Here is an 11292-nt window from a genome sequence, read left to right as displayed (position 1 = left end):
AACGTTTGACAACCTTTAAACAGTTTTAATAACTATCTCAAAAATTATCGCTCTGATGCAAACAACTGATGAGTTATCTACTTAAATTTGTTGAACAAAACGACTTACGTATTTTAAGCATGCTAACCTTTAGCCCGGTAAGCAAATTAAAAAAAAAAACCCAATATGTAGGCTACACGAGAACGGAGACGTCGAGTAACCAAAACAAATGCGTTAAACAAATTCGTACACGTTATTTATCAATTTAACTCTAGAATTAAAGGATATACAACGAGAAACAACGTTTGACAACCTTTAAACAGTTTTAATAACTATCTCAAAAATTGTCGCTCTGATGCAAACAACTGATGAGTTATCTACTTAAATTTGATGAACAAAACGACTTACGTATTTTAAACATGCTAACCTTTAGCCCGGTAAGCAAATTAAAAAAAAACGCAATATGTAGGCTACACGAGAACGGAGACGTCGAGTAACCAAAACAAATGCGTTAAACAAATTCGTACACGTTATTTATCAATTTAACTCTAGAATTAAAGGATATACAACGAGAAACAACGTTTGACAACCTTTAAACAGTTTTAATAACTATCTCAAAAATTGTCGCTCTGATGCAAACAACTGATGAGTTATCTACTCAGATTTGTTGAACAAAACGACTTACGTATTTTAAACATGCTAACCTTTAGCCCGGTAAGCAAATTAAAAAAAAAACGCAATATGTAGGCTACACGAGAACGGAGACGTCGAGTAACCAAAACAAATGCGTTAAACAAATTCGTACACGTTATTTATCAATTTAACTCTAGAATTAAAGGATATACAACGAGAAACAACGTTTGACAACCTTTAAACAGTTTTAATAACTATCTCAAAAATTGTCGCTCTGATGCAAACAACTGATGAGTTATCTACTTAAATTTGATGAACAAAACGACTTACGTATTTTAAACATGCTAACCTTTAGCCCGGTAAGCAAATTTAAAAAAAAAACGCAATATGTAGGCTACACGAGAACGGAGACGTCGAGTAACCAAAACAAATGCGTTAAACAAATTCGTACACGTTATTTATCAATTTAACTCTAGAATTAAAGGATATACAACGAGAAACAACGTTTGACAACCTTTAAACAGTTTTAATAACTATCTCAAAAATTGTCGCTCTGATGCAAACAACTGATGAGTTATCTACTTAAATGTGATGAACAAAACGACTTACGTATTTTAAACATGCTAACCTTTAGCCCGGTAAGCAAATTAAAAAAAAAACGCAATATGTAGGCTACACGAGAACGGAGACGTCGAGTAACCAAAACAAATGCGTTAAACAAATTCGTACACGTTATTTATCAATTTAACTCTAGAATTAAAGGATATACAACGAGAAACAACGTTTGACAACCTTTAAACAGTTTTAATAACTATCTCAAAAATTGTCGCTCTGATGCAAACAACTGATGAGTTATCTACTTAAATTTGATGAACAAAACGACTTACGTATTTTAAACATGCTAACCTTTAGCCCGGTAAGCAAATTAAAAAAAAAACGCAATATGTAGGCTACACGAGAACGGAGACGTCGAGTAACCAAAACAAATGCGTTAAACAAATTCGTACACGTTATTTATCAATTTAACTCTGGAATTAAAGGATATACAACGAGAAACAACGTTTGACAACCTTTAAACAGTTTTAATAACTATCTCAAAAATTATCGCTCTGATGCAAAGAACTGATGAGTTATCTACTCAAATTTGTTGAACAAAACGACTTACGTATTTTAAACATGCGAACCTTTAGCCCGGTAAGCAAATTAAAAAAAAAAACGCAATATGTAGGCTACACGAGAACGGAGACGTCGAGTAACCAAAACAAATGCGTTAAACAAATTCGTACACGTTATTTATCAGTTTAACTCTAGAATTAAAGGATATACAACGAGAAACAACGTTTGGCAACCTTTAAACAGTTTTAATAACTATCTCAAAAATTGTCGCTCTGATGCAAACAACTGATGAGTTATCTACTTAAATTTGATGAACAAAACGACTTACGTATTTTAAACATGTTAACCTTTAGCCCGGTAAGCAAATTAAAAAAAAAACGCAATATGTAGGCTACACGAGAACGGAGACGTCGAGTAACCAAAACAAATGCGTTAAACAAATTCGTACACGTTATTTATCAATTTAACTCTAGAATTAAAGGATATACAACGAGAAACAACGTTTGACAACCTTTAAACAGTTTTAATAACTATCTCCAAAATTGTCGCTCTGATGCAAACAACTGATGAGTTATCTACTTAAATTTGATGAACAAAACGACTTACGTATTTTAAACATGCTAACCTTTAGCCCGGTAAGCAAATTAAAAAAAAAAAACGCAATATGTAGGCTACACGAGAACGGAGACGTCGAGTAACCAAAACAAATGCGTTAAACAAATTCGTACCCGTTATTTATCAATTTAACTCTAGAATTAAAGGATATACAACGAGAAACAACGTTTGACAACCTTTAAACAGTTTTAATAACTATCTCAAAATTGTCGCTCTGATGCAAACAACTGATGAGTTATCTACTTAAATTTGATGAACAAAACGACTTACGTATTTTAAGCATGCTAACCTTTAGCCCGGTAAGCAAATTAAAAAAAAAACGTAATATGTAGGCTACACGAGAACGGAGACGTCGAGTAACCAAAACAAATACGTTAAACAAATTCGTACAGGTTATTTATCAATTTAACTCTAGAATTAAAGGATATACAACGAGAAACAACGTTTGACAACCTTTAAACAGTTTTAATAACTATCTCAAAAATTGTCGCTCTGATGCAAACAACTGCTGAGTTATCTACTCAAATTTGTTCAACAAAACGACTTACGTATTTTAAACATGCTAACCTTTAGCCCGGTAAGCAAATGAAAAAAAAACGCAATATGTAGGCTACACGAGAACGGAGACGTCGAGTAACCAAAACAAATGCGTTAAACAAATTCGTACACGTTATTTATCAATTTAACTCTAGAATTAAAGGATATACAACGAGAAACAACGTTTGACAACCTTTAAACAGTTTTAATAACTATCTCAAAAATTGTCGCTCTGATGCAAACAACTGATGAGTTATCTACTTAAATTTGTTAAACAAAACGACTTACGTATTTTAAGCATGCTAACCTTTAGCCCGGTAAGCAAATTAAAAAAAAACGCAATATGTAGGCTACACGAGAACGGAGACGTCGAGTAACCAAAACAAATGCGTTAAACAAATTCGTACACGTTATTTATCAATTTAACTCTAGAATTAAAGGATATACAACAAGAAACAACGTTTGACAACCTTTAAACAGTTTTAATAACTATCTCAAAAATTGTCGCTCTGATGCAAACAACTGATGAGTTATCTACTTAAATTTGTTGAACAAAACGACTTGCGTATTTTAAGCATGCTAACCTTTAGCCCGGTAAGCAAATTAAAAAAAAAAAGCAATATGTAGGCTACACGAGAACGGAGACGTCGAGTAACCAAAACAAATGCGTTAAACAAATTCGTACACGTTATTTATCAATTTAACTCTAGAATTAAAGGATATACAACGAGAAACAACGTTTGACAACCTTTAAACAGTTTTAGTAACTATCTCACTCTGATGCAAACAACTGATGAGTTATCTACTCAAATTTGTTGAAGAAAACGACTTACGTATTTTAAACATGCTAACCTTTAGCCCGGTAAGCAAATTAAAAAAAAAAACGCAATATGTAGGCTACACGAGAACGGAGACGTCGAGTAACCAAAACAAATGCGTTAAACAAATTCGTACACGTTATTTATCAATTTAACTCTAGAATTAAAGGATATACAACGAGAAACAACGTTTGACAACCTTTAAACAGTTTTAATAACTATCTCAAAAATTGTCGCTCTGATGCAAACAACTGATGAGTTATCTACTCAAATTTGTTGAACAAAACGACTTACGTATTTTAAACATGCTAACCTTTAGCCCGGTAAGCAAATTAAAAAAAAACGCAATATGTAGGCTACACGAGAACGGAGACGTCGAGTAACCAAAACAAATGCGTTAAACAAATTCGTACACGTTATTTATCAATTTAACTCTAGAATTAAAGGATATACAACGAGAAACAACGTTTGACAACCTTTAAACAGTTTTAATAACTATCTCAAAAAATGTCGCTCTGATGCAAACAACTGCTGAGTTATCTACTTAAATTTGATGAACAAAACGACTTACGTATTTTAAACATGCTAACCTTTAGCCCGGTAAGCAAATTAAAAAAAAACGCAATATGTAGGCTACACGAGAACGGAGACGTCGAGTAACCAAAGCAAATGCGTTAAACAAATTCGTACACGTTATTTATCAATTTAACTCCAGAATTAAAGGATATACAACGAGAAACAACGTTTGACAACCTTTAAACAGTTTTAATAACTATCTCAAAAATTGTCGCTCCGATGCAAACAACTGATGAGTTATCTACTTAAATTTGTTGAACAAAACGAATTACGTATTTTAAGCATGCTAACCTTTAGCCCGGTAAGCAAATTAAAAAAAAACGCAATATGTAGGCTACACGAGAACGGAGCCGTCGAGTAACCAAAACAAATGCGTTAAACAAATTCGTACACGTTATTTATCAATTTAACTCTAGAATTAAAGGATATACAACGAGAAACAACGTTTGACAACCTTTAAACAGTTTTAATAACTATCTCAAAAATTGTCGCTCTGATGCAAACAACTGATGAGTTATCTACTTAAATTTGATGAACAAAACGACTTACGTATTTTAAACATGCTAACCTTTAGCCCGGTAAGCAAATTAAAAAAAAAAGCAATATGTAGGCTACACGAGAACGGAGACGTCGAGTAACCAAAACAAATGCGTTAAACAAATTCGTACACGTTATTTATCAATTTAACTCTAGAATTAAAGGATATACAACGAGAAACAACGTTTGACAACCTTTAAACAGTTTTAATAACTATCTCAAAAATTGTCGCTCTGATGCAAACAACTGATGAGTTATCTACTTAAATTTGATGAACAAAACGACTTACGTATTTTAAACATGCTAACCTTTAGCCCGGTAAGCAAATTAAAAAAAAAACGCAATATGTAGGCTACACGAGAACGGAGACGTCGAGTAACCAAAACAAATGCGTTAAACAAATTCGTACACGTTATTTATCAATTTAACTCTGGAATTAAAGGATATACAACGAGAAACAACGTTTGACAACCTTTAAACAGTTTTAATAACTATCTCAAAAATTATCGCTCTGATGCAAAGAACTGATGAGTTATCTACTCAAATTTGTTGAACAAAACGACTTACGTATTTTAAACATGCTAACCTTTAGCCCGGTAAGCAAATTAAAAAAAAAACGCAATATGTAGGCTACACGAGAACGGAGACGTCGAGTAACCAAAACAAATGCGTTAAACAAATTCGTACACGTTATTTATCAGTTTAACTCTAGAATTAAAGGATATACAACGAGAAACAACGTTTGGCAACCTTTAAACAGTTTTAATAACTATCTCAAAAATTGTCGCTCTGATGCAAACAACTGATGAGTTATCTACTTAAATTTGATGAACAAAACGACTTACGTATTTTAAACATGCTAACCTTTAGCCCGGTAAGCAAATTAAAAAAAAAACGCAATATGTAGGCTACACGAGAACGGAGACGTCGAGTAACCAAAACAAATGCGTTAAACAAATTCGTACACGTTATTTATCAATTTAACTCTAGAATTAAAGGATATACAACGAGAAACAACGTTTGACAACCTTTAAACAGTTTTAATAACTATCTCCAAAATTGTCGCTCTGATGCAAACAACTGATGAGTTATCTACTTAAATTTGATGAACAAAACGACTTACGTATTTTAAACATGCTAACCTTTAGCCCGGTAAGCAAATTAAAAAAAAAAACGCAATATGTAGGCTACACGAGAACGGAGACGTCGAGTAACCAAAACAAATGCGTTAAACAAATTCGTACCCGTTATTTATCAATTTAACTCTAGAATTAAAGGATATACAACGAGAAACAACGTTTGACAACCTTTAAACAGTTTTAATAACTATCTCAAAATTGTCGCTCTGATGCAAACAACTGATGAGTTATCTACTTAAATTTGATGAACAAAACGACTTACGTATTTTAAGCATGCTAACCTTTAGCCCGGTAAGCAAATTAAAAAAAAAAACGTAATATGTAGGCTACACGAGAACGGAGACGTCGAGTAACCAAAACAAATACGTTAAACAAATTCGTACACGTTATTTATCAATTTAACTCTAGAATTAAAGGATATACAACGAGAAACAACGTTTGACAACATTTAAACAGTTTTAATAACTATCTCAAAAATTGTCGCTCTGATGCAAACAACTGCTGAGTTATCTACTCAAATTTGTTCAACAAAACGACTTACGTATTTTAAACATGCTAACCTTTAGCCCGGTAAGCAAATTAAAAAAAAACGCAATATGTAGGCTACACGAGAACGGAGACGTCGAGTAACCAAAACAAATGCGTTAAACAAATTCGTACACGTTATTTATCAATTTAACTCTAGAATTAAAGGATATACAACGAGAAACAACGTTTGACAACCTTTAAACAGTTTTAATAACTATCTCAAAAATTGTCGCTCTGATGCAAACAACTGATGAGTTATCTACTTAAATTTGTTGAACAAAACGACTTACGTATTTTAAGCATGCTAACCTTTAGCCCGGTAAGCAAATTAAAAAAAAACGCAATATGTAGGCTACACGAGAACGGAGACGTCGAGTAACCAAAACAAATGCGTTAAACAAATTCGTACACGTTATTTATCAATTTAACTCTAGAATTAAAGGATATACAACAAGAAACAACGTTTGACAACCTTTAAACAGTTTTAATAACTATCTCAAAAATTGTCGCTCTGATGCAAACAACTGATGAGTTATCTACTTAAATTTGTTGAACAAAACGACTTGCGTATTTTAAGCATGCTAACCTTTAGCCCGGTAAGCAAATTAAAAAAAAAAAGCAATATGTAGGCTACACGAGAACGGAGACGTCGAGTAACCAAAACAAATGCGTTAAACAAATTCGTACACGTTATTTATCAATTTAACTCTAGAATTAAAGGATATACAACGAGAAACAACGTTTGACAACCTTTAAACAGTTTTAGTAACTATCTCACTCTGATGCAAACAACTGATGAGTTATCTACTCAAATTTGTTGAAGAAAACGACTTACGTATTTTAAACATGCTAACCTTTAGCCCGGTAAGCAAATTAAAAAAAAAAACGCAATATGTAGGCTACACGAGAACGGAGACGTCGAGTAACCAAAACAAATGCGTTAAACAAATTCGTACACGTTATTTATCAATTTAACTCTAGAATTAAAGGATATACAACGAGAAACAACGTTTGACAACCTTTAAACAGTTTTAATAACTATCTCAAAAATTGTCGCTCTGATGCAAACAACTGATGAGTTATCTACTCAAATTTGTTGAACAAAACGACTTACGTATTTTAAACATGCTAACCTTTAGCCCGGTAAGCAAATTAAAAAAAACGCAATATGTAGGCTACACGAGAACGGAGACGTCGAGTAACCAAAACAAATGCGTTAAACAAATTCGTACACGTTATTTATCAATTTAACTCTAGAATTAAAGGATATACAACGAGAAACAACGTTTGACAACCTTTAAACAGTTTTAATAACTATCTCAAAAAATGTCGCTCTGATGCAAACAACTGCTGAGTTATCTACTTAAATTTGATGAACAAAACGACTTACGTATTTTAAACATGCTAACCTTTAGCCCGGTAAGCAAATTAAAAAAAAACGCAATATGTAGGCTACACGAGAACGGAGACGTCGAGTAACCAAAGCAAATGCGTTAAACAAATTCGTACACGTTATTTATCAATTTAACTCCAGAATTAAAGGATATACAACGAGAAACAACGTTTGACAACCTTTAAACAGTTTTAATAACTATCTCAAAAATTGTCGCTCCGATGCAAACAACTGATGAGTTATCTACTTAAATTTGTTGAACAAAACGAATTACGTATTTTAAGCATGCTAACCTTTAGCCCGGTAAGCAAATAAAAAAAAAACGCAATATGTAGGCTACACGAGAACGGAGCCGTCGAGTAACCAAAACAAATGCGTTAAACAAATTCGTACACGTTATTTATCAATTTAACTCTAGAATTAAAGGATATACAACGAGAAACAACGTTTGACAACTTTGAAACAGTTTTAATAACTATCTCAAAAATTGTCGCTCTGATGCAAACAACTGATGAGTTATCTACTTAAATTTGTTGAACAAAACGACTTACGTATTTTAAGCATGCTAACCTTTAGCCCGGTAAGCAAATTAAAAAAAAAACGCAATATGTAGGCTACACGAGAACGGAGACGTCAAGTAACCAAAACAAATGCGTTAAACAAATTCGTACACGTTATTTATCAATTTAACTCTAGAATTAAAGGATATACAACGAGAAACAACGTTTGACAACTTTTAAACAGTTTTAATAACTATCTCAAAAATCGTCGCTCTGATGCAAACAACTGAGGAGTTATCTACTTAAATTTGTTGAACAAAACGACTTACGTATTTTAAGCATGCTAACCTTTAGCACGGTAAGCAAATTAAAAAAAAAAACGCAATATGTAGGCTACACGAGAACGGAGACGTCGAGTAACCAAAACAAATGCGTTAAACAAATTCGTACACGTTATTTATCAATTTAACTGTAGAATTAAAGGATATACAACGAGAAACAACGTTTGACAACCTTTAAACAGTTTTAATAACTATCTCAAAAATTGTCGCTCTGATGCAAACAACTGCTGAGTTATCTACTCAAATTTGTTGAACAAAACGACTTACGTATTTTAAACATGCTAACCTTTAGCCCGGTAAGCAAATTAAAAAAAAAACGCAATATGTAGGCTACACGAGAACGGAGACGTCGAGTAACCAAAACAAATGCGTTAAACAAATTCGTACACGTTATTTATCAATTTAACTCTAGAATTAAAGGATATACAACGAGAAACAACGTTTGACAACCTTTAAACAGTTTTAATAACTATCTCAAAAATTGTCGCTCTGATGCAAACAACTGATGAGTTATCTACTCAAATTTGTTGAACAAAACGCCTTACGTATTTTAAACATGCTAACCTTTAGCCCGGTAAGCAAATTAAAAAAAAAACGCAATATGTAGGCTACACGAGAACGGAGACGTCGAGTAACCAAAACAAATGCGTTAAACAAATTCGTACACGTTATTTATCAATTTAACTCTAGAATTAAAGGATATACAACGAGAAACAACGTTTGACAACCTTTAAACAGTTTTAATAACTATCTCAAAAATTGTCGCTCTGATGCAAACAACTGATGAGTTATCTACTCAAATTTGTTGAACAAAACGACTTACGTATTTTAAACATGCTAACCTTTAGCCCGGTAAGCAAATTAAAAAAAAAACGCAATATGTAGGCTACACGAGAACGGAGACGTCGAGTAACCAAAACAAATCCGTTAAACAAATTCGTACACGTTATTTATCAATTTAACTCTAGAATTAAAGGATATACAACGAGAAACAACGTTTGACAACCTTTAAACAGTTTTAATAACTATCTCAAAAAATGTCGCTCTGATGCAAACAACTGCTGAGTTATCTACTTAAATTTGATGAACAAAACGACTTACGTATTTTAAACATGCTAACCTTTAGCCCGGTAAGCAAATTAAAAAAAAAACGCAATATGTAGGCTACACGAGAACGGAGACGTCGAGTAAGCAAAACAAATGCGTTAAACAAATTCGTACACGTTATTTATCAATTTAACTCTAGAATTAAAGGATATACAACGAGAAACAACGTTTGACAACCTTTAAACAGTTTTAATAACTATCTCAAAAATTGTCGCTCTGATGCAAACAACTGCAGATTTATCTACTCAAATTTGTTGAACAAAACGACTTACGTATTTTAAACATGCTAACCTTTAGCCCGGTAAGCAAATTAAAAAAAAAACGCAATATGTAGGCTACACGAGAACGGAGACGTCGAGTAACCAAAACAAATGCGTTAAACAAATTCGTACACGTTATTTATCAATTTAACTCTAGAATTAAGGGATATACAACGAGAAACAACGTTTGACAACCTTTAAACAGTTTTAATAAATATCTCAAAAATTGTCGCTCTGATGCAAACAACTGATGAGTTATCTACTTAAATTTGTTGAACAAAACGACTTACGTATTTTAAACATGCTAACCTTTAGCCCGGTAAGCAAATTAAAAAAAAAACGCAATATGTAGGCTACACGAGAACGGAGACGTCGAGTAACCAAAACAAATGCGTTAAACAAATTCGTACACGTTATTTATCAATTTAACTCTAGAATTAAAGGATATACAACGAGAAACAACGTTTGACAACCTTTAAACAGTTTTAATAACTATCTCAAAAATTGTCGCTCTGATGCAAACAACTGATGAGTTATCTACTTAAATTTGATGAACAAAACGACTTACGTATTTTAAACATGCTAACCTTTAGCCCGGTAAGCAAATTAAAAAAAAAAACGCAAAATGTAGGCTACACGATTACGGAGACGTCGAGTAACCAAAACAAATGCGTTAAACAAATTCGTACACGTTATTTATCAATTTAACTCTAGAATTAAAGGATATACAACGAGAAACAACGTTTGACAACCTTTAAACAGTTTTAATAACTATCTCAAAAATTGTCGCTCTGATGCAAACAACTGATGAGTTATCTACTTAAATTTGATGAACAAAACGACTTACGTATTTTAAACATGCTAACCTTTAGCCCGGTAAGCAAATTAAAAAAAAAACGCAATATGTAGGCTACACGAGAACCGAGACGTCGAGTAACCAAAACAAATACGTTAAACAAATTCGTACACGTTATTTATCAATTTAACTCTAGAATTAAAGGATATACAACGAGAAACAACGTTTGACAACCTTTAAACAGTTTTAATAACTATCTCAAAAATTATCGCTCTGATGCAAACAACTGATGAGTTATCTACTTAAATTTGTTGAACAAAACGACTTACGTATTTTAAGCATGCTAACCTTTAGCCCGGTAAGCAAATTAAAAAAAAAAACGCAATATGTAGGCTACACGAGAACGGAGACGTCGAG

The sequence above is a fragment of the Eurosta solidaginis genome, unplaced genomic scaffold (genome assembly GCF_040869045.1).
Source record: "Eurosta solidaginis isolate ZX-2024a unplaced genomic scaffold, ASM4086904v1 ctg00001058.1, whole genome shotgun sequence".
NCBI lineage: Eukaryota > Metazoa > Arthropoda > Insecta > Diptera > Tephritidae > Eurosta > Eurosta solidaginis.
Note: the sequence above shows the minus strand (reverse complement) of the source record.